A 15831-nucleotide genomic window follows, 5' to 3' on the forward strand; every position below is an offset into this window, starting at 1 on the left:
AGTAGGGTGTATGACAATGACCCACAACTCATAAACTTGTAGGTATATTTTTTGCTGTGGAAGTGAATTATTTTCAGGTAGTTTAATATATCTCTGATTGTAATTACTTCTCAGACCAATATTATCCTTGAATATTTGACCTGAATATCTCAATGTCTTTGTTTAAGAACAGAGTCACTTGAGATTGGGGCAATATATGAAGAGAGCCAGGCTCAAGCACTGCAAAATAAAATAATAAATAAATAATAATAATAAAAAAAATGGAAGCTTTCTTTCTATTGTGTCAAAATCACAGTGTGAAACTTTTTCCTGTGTCAGGAAATGCTCTTTTAAAATGCATATTTTAGAAAGAAAGAGCCTTTGCCATGTTTCTAATGTTCTATTCATTTATAAAGAAATCAGCTCAGGTCTTTCGGAGTAATATTTTATGCTGGTTTCAATTTCTTTCTTTCTCTCTTTCTTTCCTTTCTTTCTTGCCTTCTTCAAATTGAAACCAGCATAAAATATTACCCCAAAAGACCTGGGCTGATTTCTTTATAAATGAATAGAACGTTAGAACCATGGCAAAGGCAAATTGGCCTACAAGAAAACTGACAGCTTTATAGCCTATGTCTCTGATTGAAATGTTGGGAAATCTCTTGGCAATTCTCCCAGACATCCAGGTAGAACAGTGAGTTCACTGATTATGTTAACTAAAACAATCTGGCTTTGCACAAACGCACCTCAGGCCCAGCCAAGTGTGAAGGCTTATCAGCATGCCAGACCAAGAAAAAGACCTGTTTACCTGAAGAGAGTAGCTAAATGACTAGGCTTTGAGAAATAAAAACAGGAACATCAATGCTCAGCTTTTTTGTTTTTTTTCATAAATAGCTTAGATGTGAAGGCAATGATTGAGCCCTCAGTGGGGCTGTGTGGATGTTAAACAAGGGCACACTTTGGTCCAGTGTGTTTACTGCATTTAATAATAAGAATATCATAGTGATAAGTATGGTATTAAAACACATACAGAGAGAGAGAGAGAAAGAATAAACGTATTTCTATGAGAGAGAGAGAGAGAGAGATTCTTAATAAATTAGGATGACGTTAGGCTTTTTAGGCACAGTCTGGAGTATGGGGTGGCACTTAGCTGCATTACCTCAGAAACTGGGAAGGAATTGACTCACAGTTCCTCCCTTCTTGCTCCAGGAGTGGGAGAAGGGAAATAACTTACTACAGCCCTGAAAATAAGGTAATTTGCGTCCCTAACTCACTTGTGTGCAGTCATCTCTTCCAGCCAGCATATCCTGGCTCCCTCTACTCCCTGCCTCTCCACTTGCCCCAGTGCTGCTCTCTTGCAGAGTCACAGTACATGTCACTCTAATGCAGCTTCGCAGGCATCGTGGGCCTTATTGCCTACCAACCCTCCACTCGTCTACATTACAGCTAATCAACATCCAGCCCCAAAACTTCATATATGAGAAGTACAAGTGTCAAATTGTAACAAAGCTCAATTAAATAACTGAGAGCAATGAATGTGACATTCAGAATATTCCAAAGAAGGGGAAAAGAACCATTTCCATTACTTTTTAAAGATAAAATTAAAATTCTAATAAATCCAAACTATACAGATTATAAAAGAAATGCTGCTGTTAAGTGACAACCTTTTGGGCTAAATCCATAACTGAATGTTATTTTAAACAGCACATAACACAGAGAATTATGTTGATGTTTACATAAACTCATCTCTTGGAATCTGTGTATGTTTAGAATTCAGTTTGTAAATAGATTTTGTTATACTTCTCCATTAAACTCTCCAATATGTCTGTCTTTTTTTAAAAAAAATCCTGTGTTGTGTTAAAAGATAACTACAGCAAGTTACAAATATGAAGGAAGTACCTCAAGTAATGCTCTTTCCCCAGAGATGCCCCTTGGTTGTAGTCAGTAATGCAATCAGATATCTAGGGTTATTTCAACTGCCTGCCAAAACATCACTCATGTCTATTAAAGTATCCTGAAAAACACCATTACATCAATTCCAGCAATGGCGTAATTATTCTTCTTTCTGGAATGTCTTCTGATGTGAGTCAGTCCACTTGAGTGGGATTTCATTGGAAAATGGCTTTAGGAATGTTTTAAATAAGGGAAGGATGGGGTGGGGCCCCCTTGCAGCAGGCATTAAGGAACATTTTCAAATCATATTTCATCAACCACTCAGTAACACTGACCTAAGGTAAAACAGAATAATGCAGAGAGTGCAGGGTGTTCCACTCAGACTTGCTATCATAACAACAGATAGGATAACTGCATCTTTCCAGAATAGTATTTCCCAAAGATATAGGGCATTCCTCGCACACTGCACACTTGGTTCCTTCCCAAACCAGCATTTGGTGAACAAGGAATGCACAGTTGAGTTCATCCTAATAGCAAAAACAAAACAAAAAGACACTTAGGATTGTATCATTTGTATCATTGCTTAATGAAGTAAATTTGGATCTCTGCTTAGGAATGTGGTGCAACAACAGGAAGATATGCAGTAGAAGAAATAATAAAAGCAATTTATTTTATGTAATAATCAGTAGTAGTCACTTAGAATGGAGATATCATAGATAATATGGATAATCCATAAGGCATCACTCCAATCAATTATGGCTAGGTAAATTGTGGCACAGTATGAAATGTGGCTTTACTATGGTTTCACATATTGAGAGTCAGCAAAGTGAACTTTATGTATGGAAAATATGTAAGACAAATTTTGCTTTTGATTATACCAGTGTAAAGCCAAACTAACTTTTTTATGTCACTGGCATAAGAGAGGTGAATCTGGCCTTCTGCCTCCTCTTTTAACCTTGCAAACAGAAAAGTTTAACTTGGTGAAATTCTGCTTCCCCATAGGAACTATAGCACTGTCAGGAATAATGCTGTATACTTTTATAGTTTAGAAGGTTACAGAACATTTAAACCTCTAAATAAACAAACAGTTCCAAATTCATCTCTGATAGAATGCGACTGAAGTTGATGGAGCTCCACCAGGGATGACCACAGACCATTGTATTTTACATTTTTTAAATTTAAAAATCAAATTTTAAAGAGCACTGCTTTATAAAACTGTTCCTACCCAACTCCATGGAGCTACATCCATTTTGAAATATCATGGGTGAAATCCTGGTCGCATTGAAAGCTGTGGCAAAACTCTCATTGACTTGAGTAGGACCAGGATTTCACCTTATATGAGGATCTATTTTTCTTTTGGTAGACAATCATAGCTTCTATGCTAATGATTTTGCAGATTCATCCTTGCCATAAAGAGAAATGTGAAATTCTGCCTCACCTGTGTCCTGCATAGTGTTGGGTGTCAGAAGAAGGCCCTTCTAAAATCTCACTTCTGTAAGCGTAAAAGTTTGTTGTCAAACTAAGGAAAAACTGAAAAATCAGAGTATATTTTTACTGTAACATTAGTATTAACAAGATTTTTTCTTTAGTGAGTAATAATAATGAGATGCTGGTAACTTGCATCTCATGGCACTTTATAAACATTAAGTAAATAAGGCCCTGATTGTCCCCTCTGCTTCCAAAAAGGCTGTCTTTGGAGTACAGGGGTGTGGATAGTGCCAGCTCTGTGGCACCATCTCCCAAATGCTTTATGATCCTAAGGAAGTTATCTACTTCACAGTCTTCTAGCGTGGGATTTGGGGTATGGGAGTAGGTGATGGGGAAGAACAGCTCTCACTGGATGCTTGAAGCATCATTAATTCCCTTTGCATCCCTCCCTATTACCTATGACAATGCCACACCCACAGGAATTGCTCTGCCAACAAAGTTGAAGCCCATGTAGCAAAGTAAAATGAATTCCCCTCTGCACAACTAGGCATTCACTTCCCCACAGATGGAAAGAGTGGTGAAACTATATTCTCTTGCCCTACCAATAGGACAACTAAGCCTCTCCACTGAGCAAGAGATTTGGTTAAACTCTCTCCCCATAATCCCCAGAGTTTGCTGGTCATCTTGTCAACATCCCACAAATATTTTGGCAGGAAGGTATGATCTGACTTAAGCCTCATAACTCACCTCTTAGGTATGCATCATCAAATCCATTTTACCAATGGGCAAATGGAGGCACAGACAGTATGATAGCATTCTCATATATGTTTGCATTATATTTCTATTCATGTATTGTATATCAGATTCTATCTGTGTCATGTTTTGCTGAGAATTATAAAATTAAATAAAAACTTTAACATAGTAAAAGCAGGAGATGAGTCAATATTCAGAGCCAACGTGTGAAAATGAGATGGAGATGAGCAATGATGCACTGGTAAGCCTGAAAGGATCTTTGCAAACTCTGAAAATCTAGCATCTTTCTTCAACTCTTAGGAAATGCAGTCACTCAAACTAATGCCAGTAAAACCTGCGGTGCAATCCCATCTTCATTCTATACACAAATATATATTTTCTCTATATAGACTAATACGTGGTCCCTACTAAAAAAATCAACATTTATTATCAGTTGTATGCACCTCTGTGCCTACCTATCCATCTCCCTCTCTTGGTTCTTATACCATGTACACCATAATAATCTCTGAACACCTGTGTGGAAATTATTGGTAAATGTTCCATTTTTAAATGGCAGCTATATATTACATTACACCCAGAATTCCAGAAAACACATCTGTTTCTCACAGTTTAAATACACTGCAGATTCCTTTTCAGCTGAACATGTATTGAACTTATTAAAGTTAAAGTGAACAGACAGTTCTTCATAATACTACCTCACACATGGGATAGCTTAATGGCGTTGCAATTAATATATGCATAAGTACAACCTGCATTATCAGTGATAAAAGACAAGTTAACCACTTGATTACATATAATTACACAATATAAATTCCTGTAACTAGTGCAAGCATGAAAGATAGCTTGTAACCTTTGCAGTATATAGTGAGGGTTCACTGTAGTTCCTTCCAAGCATACAGCTGATCTCCATTTGAGCATTTTCACAGTAAACAAACTGTTTATTAAAAATAACTTCTAGCGAAGTCACATGGTCACATTTTCTGCTGATGTAGAGTGGTGACTTGAATAGGAGTTGCACCATTTTACTCCAGCAAAGAATTTGGCCCAGCAAAGAATTTGGTCTACAAATTAAACCAAAAGCATGGATATTTTAGTTTAGTTAAATAAAAATGGGGTGTCACGAAAGGAGTTTTGAAGAACTATTGCTTTATGGAAATCAAGCATAGATGTCCTTCAGTTAGAAAAATGAATAGAGGTTGAACAATCCTGGACTTTAAGCACAGTCTTAGCATAGTTCTAACTGCAATTAAATGGAAATAATTTAAAACTGTAAAACTCCAAAGAGAATAAAAAAACAAAAAAGCCCTCACATACATGAAACCAGCAGATATAGAGCCATTTTGTACAGTTCGGTAGGCAAGCTAACATGAAGGTAATAGTGACAATTGTTTTAAATTGATTCAAATAACAAATACACATTTCAGAGATTATGAAATTTTTCACTGCATTTTTCTTTTTATCTTTAAAAGAAAACAATGCTAATAGTTTCCTTTTTCCTACACTCAATTACTATTTACTACTTTCTTGATGTGGACTTTCAAAATACAAAGAAGGTTTGGCAAGTTTTCAAAGTCTTTCTTCAAAGTCAGCTCTTAAGTACTTTTTATAAAAACATGAAGAATACTTCTTACTAAAGAGAATCGATAATGTACTGCTTTCATTATTTGTATATGAAATACTGTCAGATAAATGCACATGTATTCATTTGTTTGGACCTTCTCTGTTAACCTTGTGTATGAAATCGATTTAAGAAAATGAAATTGATCGTAAGAGTCAGTAACATAACAATCCTTTCTACCAAAAGCTGCTCCAGACGTTATAGACTCAGATTTTCAAAGAAGAAAGTTACTGTATTTGCAAGTTTAGAGTCAAACTTGGCAGTTTTTCCAAACAGAGTGGTCAGAAGCAGGAAAAAAAATAAACATATGTTTCCAGGATTTTTTTCCAGCTATCATAGAAAAGAATGGTACAAGTTTGTCACAACCCTTTTAGAAAGTTATTTATGAAACCATATACCTGAAAACAATTGAGCTAATTCATTGCTAATTAATTAGTTAATAATATTGATGCAGCATTTGTAAGACGTGAAGCACTTTATAAGCGCTGTGTGTTACTCTTTTGAGTTGTTAATGGTAGAATTTAAAATTAACACGAATCAAAGCAAGCCAACTACGCCCTCCCCTGCACAACTACAATGTAAACTAATCAAATTGATTTTGTGTCATCTGCAGAGAGTCACATAAATCTGTTTATAAACAACACGGTGGCAGGAGGGGATCAAATTTAGAAGTGATTTGAAGGTATTGCAAAAGTACCTGTAAGTGTGAGTGCAAGAGAGTTTGTGGTGCTTACACACTGATGGGCCTAAAAATGGTACAAGTTAAAGTAGGCAAGGGAAGACCAGCTTTTAATTTACACCTCCTTAAACCTGTCAGTTACTTTTCCTACTGCACCTTTTTCATCTGGCCCTCAGCATGCGGTTTACAGCCGATTTGATTCCCTGGGCCAAAGTCACACTTAGTTTGATTCAACTGACTTCAACAGAGTGACTTAAGAGTCAAACAAGGGATGACTTTGGCCCAGGGAATCTGATCTGCTGTAAACCACATGCTAAGGGAATCTAAATTGGTATAAACCAAACCTGTATACCCACTTATGATGAGCAATTCACATCACCTTACCTATCACCTCTGAATGGCACCCTGTTTTGTAAACACAGACTTAACTCTTCAATAGAAATTGTAAGAATTGTAAATTGTGAAGAATAATAGAATCATAGGTCTAGAAGGGACCTCAAGAGGTCATCTAATCCAGCCCCCTGCACTGAGGCAGGACCAGTACTTCTCAAAAATAGTAACAATAAACTTATATAGTCCTTGTACAGCAAATATAAATATTTGACTGCATCCCTCTCCTCTGCACTTTTCATATGTCACTTGTCTTCTTAGTTTGTAAACTCAAGATAGGGACATGGGTAAAATCCTGACCCCACTGAAGTCAAGAGGTTTTTTGCCATTGACCTCACTGGGCTAGGATTTCACCTTGTTTCTTTGCATATGTTAGTAAAGAGCTTAGCTCAGTGGGCCCTGATCCAGATTGTGGTTGCTGGATGTTACCATGATATATATGTTAAATAAGTTATCAGGAGAGCTGAGGTGTGTGGAAGAGGAATTCTTATAACCAAATGTGGGTCTTCCCTCCGTAGTCCCAAGGAGCCTCGTTGTGCCTTTCAGTCACCTCATCATTCATTCCATGTCCCCCCCCAGGGGAAAAAATAGCAGTCACTGAAATGAGAGCAAGGCACCTCTAAGGGCTTCACACTGCAAAACCTTACACCTACAGTAATTCTTATTCCAGAAACTGGTCCCATTGACTTCATTAGCACTACTTATATGAGTAAGGATTACTTCAGGACTGGTAATAAGGCAGTGTGGTCCAGTGAATAGGACACTAGACAGAGGACACAGCAGACCTGGGCTCTATTTGTGTATACCCATTCACAATGTGCAATTCACGCCACCTTAGATATCACCTCGGAATGGCATCCTGTTTTGTAAAGACATGCATTTAAGAGATAAGTATAAATTGCAAATGTGCCGAATCATAAATCTGGGCTCTAACTTGCTGTGTGACTTTGGGCAAGTCACTTCACCTCCTTGTGTCTCTGTTTCTCCTCCCACCTTTTCTCTCTCTTGTCTATTTAGAGTGTAAGCTCTTTTGGGCAGGGACTGTCACAATGGGCACTGATGTCAGATGAGGCTCTACTGTAATGCAAATAATTAGAACCTAAATCTGTAATGACACTGATGTGTGAATCCTATTGCCTCCACCCATTACCCTTAACACTTACTTTTGTCTCCTAAAGCTGAAAATACAAGCTCTGCAGCACTGCTGGCTCCATCCCAAGAAGCCAGAGATCACTTCAGAGCCAGTTCTACTAAGGGGCAATAGATAGTGCTGTTGCCTGGGCCTTTCACTATTTTTTTTAATAAAAGCTAAACTGAAACTTATGCTAATTGAGAGCACAAAGTATTTCAAAGAGTTATAATATATTCTTATGACAGGAATTATGTTATGCATAATATAAACAGATCTATTTAAGGACGATAATAGTTTAGCTTCAGGAAGTAACCACTAAAGAAGCATTCCCCCCCAATTAATGAAAATAAAATTTATGCATTATCATAGATAAGCGAAGATTAGAGGATGAAGTAACACACACTATTGGATTTGCTGCACCAAAAAGAATTAAAATTAATACTACAGGGCTTTTTATTATCCAGTGTTTTCATGCAAACTGGATCACAAAACACTGTACAGAGAGCAGAGGGACGGAGGGAAGAAGAGGCAGAGGCACGGGAAAATAGATCAGTTATCAGCTGAGATTTAATATGAATCAGTAGGACTGTACCATGAGGCAGGAGTTACAGAGTGGAAGACTCACGCCAACAAAGGCAGAATTTTGAGAAGAGATGGAAACGGTTGATGTTAAATGGACAAATAAGGAAAGGAGTAAAAAGAAGAGGAGCCAAATTCTTCTCCCGGTTACACCAGTGCCACTCCACTGACATCAGTGGGTGTAACTGAGAATGGAGCCGAGCCACTTAGCCTGGAATAAGCACAGAAAGCGTTGGAAAACAAATAGGGTGATTCGGATCTGGAAGCTGAAATGAATGGGGAGCTACTGGGGGAGCTGTTGGACAAGTTGTCCCTTAGGCTTTAAGAAAGCGAGCTCCCTCCAAAAGACAAAAAACTGCACATATTCAGTTTTATAAAAGGAACTATGATGACAAATGCAGTCCTTAAAGCCCCTTCACACAAGGAGTTGCTGGCACATCCATTTGTTACCTTCATGCAGTCTATTCTCCTTTTGATCTATGGGATATTTGGCATACAAGTCTCATTAGCATTAATAGGAGTTACCAGTCTCCCCTCACATTGTGAGAACAGACATCAGCGTGTTTTGTCCAAGACAGGGGCTGAATTGAAAGCATGCTTGCAGATCCTACAGCATCCTTTCTGGACACTGCCAGGCAGTTGCTAAGCCAGACACAGCAACACCCTCTGTTCTACATTACTCACCCCCAAGGCTGTGCTAATAGTCACCGGTATGCAGACTGATTGAGGCACACCCTTCCCTCAGCAACTGCAGTTCATTACCTCTTCAAAGGAGTAAGGCAGAAACCCATGCTGAACCCTGAAATACTGCAGTCATCCCGCAAATGATTCCACCCTTTGCATAGCCAGAGCCTCCTGTGCACTACCAACACAGAATGGCAGGATGTCTATCCATCAGCAGCAGAGGGGGAGCCACCTAACTGCTCTGCACTAACCTATCCTCCACCCATATGTCTTTATCACACAGACTATATTTGCTTAGACTACCCGTCCCCCCCATTAATCAAACACATATGCACAATAATCAATCTATCCCTACTCACCTTGACTATCAAACTGTTTCTGAGAATCAGGGGCCTCAGGGAACACTAGCTGGTGTCCTTGCTCCCTCATCATCTTCCTGGTCCAGCATGCTTATGTCCTCCTGAGCCTCACAGCTCCTATGTCCTCTTCTTTTCAGGGCTCCTTATTTCATGTATGTCTTCCCCCTCAGGCAAGGATCATGGCAATGCTGTGTAGCACAAACATACCTGGAACATCCTGCTAACCTTGTCAGAGGTGTACGGTAACATGCCACCAATCTCAGGCCAACACCTGAATCCCAGGTTGAGAATGCCAAACTCCTGCTCAAAGCCCATTCAGGTGGATCTGAATTTACTGCTGTATGTGTGTCCTGCCCATGTTTTCTGAGCGTGCTCTTCATCTCCTGAGGGAAGGAGACAGAGAGAATTTGTTAGCCAGATCATCAGTGGGAATGTACGTATGTGGAAGGACCAAGGGATAAATGATGTCCCCACCTCAAGAACTGAAGATGGCCCCTGGCAGATGTGATTTCACTGTATGGGGAGGGGGAAAGATTTGGAAGTAAGGCAGAGGGTACACACTTTTACATGGTGGAAGCTCAACTCCATGGTGGATATCTGTAAGACAGAATGCAGCAGGCAGAGCCCAGGTGGGCCCGAGGACCCTCTTGTCTTTCTCTTAATTCTTGCCTACGTGTGTGGGGGGTGGAGTGGGGGTTTAAAGCTTTTCGTCACCCTAGTGCATTTGCTCACTACCCAGTCCAGCTAAATGGGCTGGGTGCCGAATTGGGGATTTGCCTCTTAAAGTGTATTAGCATTGCTGGCCTACACCCTGCAATAGAAATGGAACCAGAGCCTAATGCCTGGCTCTGTAGCTGCTAACCACACCCAAGCTTTAAGGTGATGAAGGACAATACATTCAGAACAAAATCAGAGATGTTTAGTTCCGAAAGTTACAAAACCAACATGTTAATTTCTGGATTTTTAACACCAGCTCAGACTATCATAAAATGCAAAAGATCAGATTAAATAAACCATTCTTTCCAGCTCCCCAGCAGGGAAACTCGTACACAACTTAAAATAAAACTCTATTTCTCCAGGCATTCACAGTCTTGTGCAGACATCAGTAGCATGCAAACTAGACACACTTTTATTGAATCTCACCCTAAATTACTTTCAAAAACAGTTTCTTCATATTTGTTTGGTAGATTTTGCAGTCTCTTCCTCTTTTTCTATTTTCAGACAGCTTTGCCTAATGGGAAATGGATATACAAATTTAGATCTTTTTACAGTTACTAAGGCTTTAAAAACCGATCTGTAAAAAAGAATCCAGTGGGTAGGTGGAGGGTGGGGAACAGACACATATGTAACTTTGTTCTGTAATCCCTGCTAGAGAAAATGTTCAAATAGTCATTTTGAAAAGTTGCACTGAGTACATAGACAGCTGTTCCTCATACATACTGGGAATGTTTCTTTTAAATTCCTAAGGACACAAGAGTTTGATACAAAGCCAGTACCTCTAGAAATGGCAAAAACTAAATACACCCCATACTGATGCTTTCACTGTCCCAACAAACTCTCTCCCACAACTAAAACATTAAAACTTTTACCCCATATCCCACATTGTGAGATTAGGCCAATAACTAATGTTCTATCCAAGCAAAATACATTTTGTCATTGCTTGAAAATTTTACCTTTCACAGAAGTATAGTATTTCTGACCAGCAGGGAACATATGTCAACATTATCTATTATTACACAATGTCAGGACCAGAAAGGGAAGGTGGGTGGTGGATGTTAATAACAACTTAAGCGATTTTCTAAGAGAGGCATTTGAGAAGTACAAAGCCAGAAGTTTGAAATGTTTTTGTCTGATTGTAGCTGTGTCAGCAACCTGCCCCCTCCACTAGTGCAAACCTAATTCTGAGTGTGACCTAGTGCCCAGTTCTCTTTTTCAATCTGAGCCAACACTTTGCTAAACTGGAAAGTTTGAAAAATACCTTAGAAAACTTCTCCACCAAAGAAAGAAAAGAAAAACAAAAACATATGACTAGTCCCGATGAAAATGACTCCCACTCACTAAGGCAAACACTGTGATCATAAGAGATAGAAGGCTTCTTAATTTTTAGTATTATTTTTACTTTTAATATATTAGATAAACTATTTATGTTTCTCTGTGTGTGCGCGCGCGTGTGTGTGTACTATTACTGTCTTTGGCTGTACAGTGACTTCAAAATAAGAATAATTTAAGGACTCATCCTGAATGTGGGAAGGATTGGGCCAGTATAGCAGACTAGTAGGGGAGAAAGGATTATTACGGCATGGGATCTGAAAGCAGTGGGTTCTAGTCCCTCTTCTGGCACAGATTTCCTGTGTGACCTTGGGCAAATCACTTATCCTCTCTGCACCTCCCTTCCCCATCTGTATAATGTGGGGATAATAGCACTTCCCTGCCTTGCAGGGGTGCTGTGAGAATAAATATATTAAAGACTGTGAGGCATTCAGATTCTACAGTGAAAAAGGCCATATAAATACCCGAGATAGAAACTGCAATGGATAATTACCACACACATGCAAAATTTAACTTTGACAGGCAGACACAGAGTGCTGAAGCAGCACACTTAGGCCCTGGGGGTGGAAGTGCTTTGTGTCACTCACAGCCAGCTTCAAGAGCCTGCATTCTAGACTTTTCAGAATGCTCCCTGGCGCTCCCTGGGGCAGATTCACTGCCCTGCTGTACTCTCTTTGCACCACTTAAGGGCTGCTTTAGTCATTTTCAAGGTGGCTCTGCAAACATTTCTGGCATGAATATTTGGGAGACTTTCCACCAACATCCTTACAAACCAACAAAACATCTCATGAACACTCATAGAAAATAAATCTAACCAGTCTCGAACAGCCCCATGAGTTTGTGAAGATTCAAACATTCATTCCCACTTTTCAATATTTGCCCATTGTTGTTCTGGATTGTAGAGTTAATAAATGCAGGGGGAAAAAAGAGAGGAAAGGAGGGTATTTGTGCCACTTATCCCCAAGGAAAGCAGTCACCTTTCTGTGTGCCGGGAGATCCATGCCAATCAGGCTCTGGAGCAAATAGGGCCTCATGTCGTGCTATCCGTGAGCAGGAAGTCTTCACATCAGCAAAAGCTACAGTTCTAGGTGACCCAGGAGCAACTCTGGATCGCACTAAAGGAACTAGCGACATGGCTTTCATTAAATGAGAATCTTTTGTGTAGAGGATGTGAAGGACAGCAGAAGTTAATCAAATGCAGGGCACTCCATGAATTTACAGATGCTGGAGGGGGAGAAATAAAATGTCAGTTTCCCAGAAATGGCTGGTCACAAAAGACACATGTATGACTTTGCTGGGTATGTTTCTTAAATAAAATATGTTATTTTGTTGCCATGAACTCCAGTCTTCAATAGAAAGCTAGATGGACAATCAATAGACTTTTAAAAAATAAGTATCTTTCACTGGCCACTTTCTGTGCCATTCCTTTTAGCTCCCAGAGCAGGGAGCCATAACTTCGAGCCAAACCTTAGCTGCTGAAACAGTCCTTGGAGACCATAGGCATCCAGGTGTAGGACAGCGCAGGTCTGTCTGTTCTGTCTTGCAGTGGAGATCAGACCAATACTTAACAATCCTGGGACTGATCAGGGCAATGTAAAGGTGGCTTATAGCTTCCTTTCTACCCCATCCCCAATTCCCCTACCCCTAGAGTGGTAATGGGTACAGCATGAGCAATCCCAAGGGTCTGGCCATTGTCCTTCTATTTGTATGAGACTGAGAGTAAATCTTTTTCAGGACCTTTGTAAAAGATGCTAGGGGCCTCAAACTGTGTTTCAAGAAGTGAATTTGTTTGAGGATTTAAAAACAAACAAACAAACAAAAAAAGCAATTAATTTCATTTCCATAACAAACCAATCTCAAGGTTGCTGGGCCCAAAATGTCTCACTCACTTTTTCTCTCTAACATTTTGTCTGCAAAATCCATATGATTCTTTATAGGTGCCACCACACCCACAAAAAAATATCCTTCAGGATATTTACTCCCCTCAAAATACAAATTATTCTGTTCCTCAGTAGTTATTTGTTTTGCATACAGTTACACAGCTGAATCAAAAGCAGCAAGATATGAACAAATATATAAATAATGGAAACACTGAGGTGTAGTTTCTCATGTTTAACATAACACAGGGGAATACATTTTTATAGCAACCCAGTAAATGTTGTAAACTGATGTTTTCAATTGCAGTGACTCAGAATTAACTTCTAACTGATATCTAAACTAGTTGCAGCTTTTTATAGTCTCATGCTTTAAAGCCATAATGATTTTTTTCATCAGTTGTAACAGAAGAAATTATATTTTACTAGGAGTTAGTAGAGGTAAACCATTAAAAAGGTAAAAGTGAAACCACTTATAAATGATTATTTTTGTTCCACATAACTTCACTGAGTGATATAGAGGTCATAACCCTTTTACCTTATAGGAATCTATATGGGTAGTTCATTACAAAAGACTGTACGTTTGCCAATACTTAGGGCATGTGATAATTAAGGGAAAATATACCAAAAAATGTAAGAAAAATAAGGTTTTCCTTTCTTGTAATGGTAATTCAAATATTATTTAGCCAAAGCAGAGTTTTTTTGTGTCTTTTTTTAATAGAAACCGATATCCCCCCAAAATAACGCCATTGGCACACACAACCCCATTCCCCCTTACAAATAATCCGGGTCACATGTCTTTCTCTTTTTTTTTTTTTTTTTTTTTTTTTTTTTTTTTTTAAAATGAGAGAGCAGAAAATACCACCATTTGAAGGTCAAAGTTTCTTGCTGGTTCTTCCATGAGAGGGACACTTTGTGGGATCCTGGAATGAGGAGTGTACACCTGGCAGATTCTGACTAAACAAACCCATTGATCCTGGAATGTCTCCTCATTTTTTATTTTTATTCATTATTTGTATTACAGTAGTGCCTGGAGGCCTCGACCAAGATCAGGGACCCATTATGCTAGCCACTGTAAAACACAGAGTCCCTGCTGTAAATTGCTTAGAATCTAAATAGACAAGGCAGACAAAGGGTGAGAGGGGAAACAGAGGGTGCATCTATCCTGCAAATAAATGCATGTTAGCTGACTCTAGGATGACCAGACAGCAAATGTGAAAAATTGGGACAGGAGTGGGGGTAATAGGAGCCTATGTAAGAAAAAGACCCAAAAATCAGGACTCTCCCTATAAAAATCAGGAAATCTGGTCACCCTAGCTGACTCGGCTTGTGGAATTCAGGCTACAGGGCTGCTTAATTGTTGTGCAGATGCTTGGGGTCAGGCTGCAGCCCGGGCTCTGGGACCCTCCCTCCTCGCAATTCAACAGCCCTGTAGCCTGAGCCCTGCAAAGCCAAGTCAGTTGACATAGGCCAGCTGCAAGTGTTTAATTGCCGTGTAGAGGCATGGAAAGGTGAATGACATGCCCAAGGTTCAACAACAGGTCTGTAACAGATCTAGGAGTAGAACACATGTCTCCTGACCCCTACTCCAGTGCTCATAACTACTAGCCCACACTACTTCTCAAAGCTGTTCTTCGGGCTCCCCAGCATCATTATCAGTCATAGCACATTGGCTAACCACCTCCATTCCCACACCATACACACCTAAATTTTTCAGAGGGTGTCACAGGCCCAGACCACAAACACTGATGAAGATACAAACTTTATACTCCTATAGCTGGCAGAACCCAAACACCTGGATTCAAATGCTTCTGAACTTGGAGGTTTAAAATCCAAAACTGAAGTTCCTAGAGCTGACTTCTTAAAGAAATAGGTTAGAGCTGTGAACTCTGATATGAACCAGGATCTTGGGTTTGGATCCAGGTTTTTGATTTGGGCCCCATCTCTAGTTTAGAAAAAAAAAAAGGCAGAGGGGATAAAAAGAGATGAAAAGATAATTGCAGAAACTTAAAAGCCACCGCTGCATTCTTTTAAAATTACAAATTAAGCTATAAGTGATTCCAAACTATGCTGTTTTTATTAAAAATGACCTAATAATCTCATCTTCCTTTCCTTTCTTTTATTTTAGAATTTATTCTATATCCTGGTAATCACACATAGAAATTACACAACACTGCACTGGATGCTCCTGACAATATAAACACAATTGTTTATCCAGAAGCATTATAGGTTCATGCAAAAAATGGCATTTAAAGCTTGTGGTCAGATCAAGAAACCACAAGTATAATTGTTTGTTTATCCAGTCAAACATTACTGTGCAGTGTATGTTTATGGGGCTGGTTCCCCCTGCCCCCCTCCCCCGACGTATTTATTTATTTATTTATAATTCGTTTTAAATTAGAGTTATAGAGTGAAAA

The 15831-nt window shown here is 39.2% G+C and overlaps 1 long non-coding RNA gene across 6 annotated transcripts in view; it reads right to left on the minus strand.

Moving 5' to 3' along the window:
• LOC127058909 (uncharacterized) overlaps positions 1-15831 on the minus strand; it is a 49576-nt gene that overhangs the window by 23110 nt on the left and 10635 nt on the right. For 3 of the 6 annotated variants that reach the window (XR_007776485.1, XR_007776483.1, XR_007776486.1), the window contains exons 4-6: positions 12518-12764; positions 9492-9874; positions 3308-3399 (exon numbers count right to left, since the gene is read on the minus strand). This is a non-coding gene — a long non-coding RNA (uncharacterized LOC127058909). The remainder of the gene's footprint in view (positions 1-3307; positions 3400-9491; positions 9875-12517; positions 12765-15831) is intronic. The other 3 variants (XR_007776484.1, XR_007776488.1, XR_007776487.1) reach the window with 1 other exon arrangement.

This window comes from Gopherus flavomarginatus, chromosome 10, assembly GCF_025201925.1.
Source record: "Gopherus flavomarginatus isolate rGopFla2 chromosome 10, rGopFla2.mat.asm, whole genome shotgun sequence".
Lineage (NCBI taxonomy): Eukaryota > Metazoa > Chordata > Testudines > Testudinidae > Gopherus > Gopherus flavomarginatus.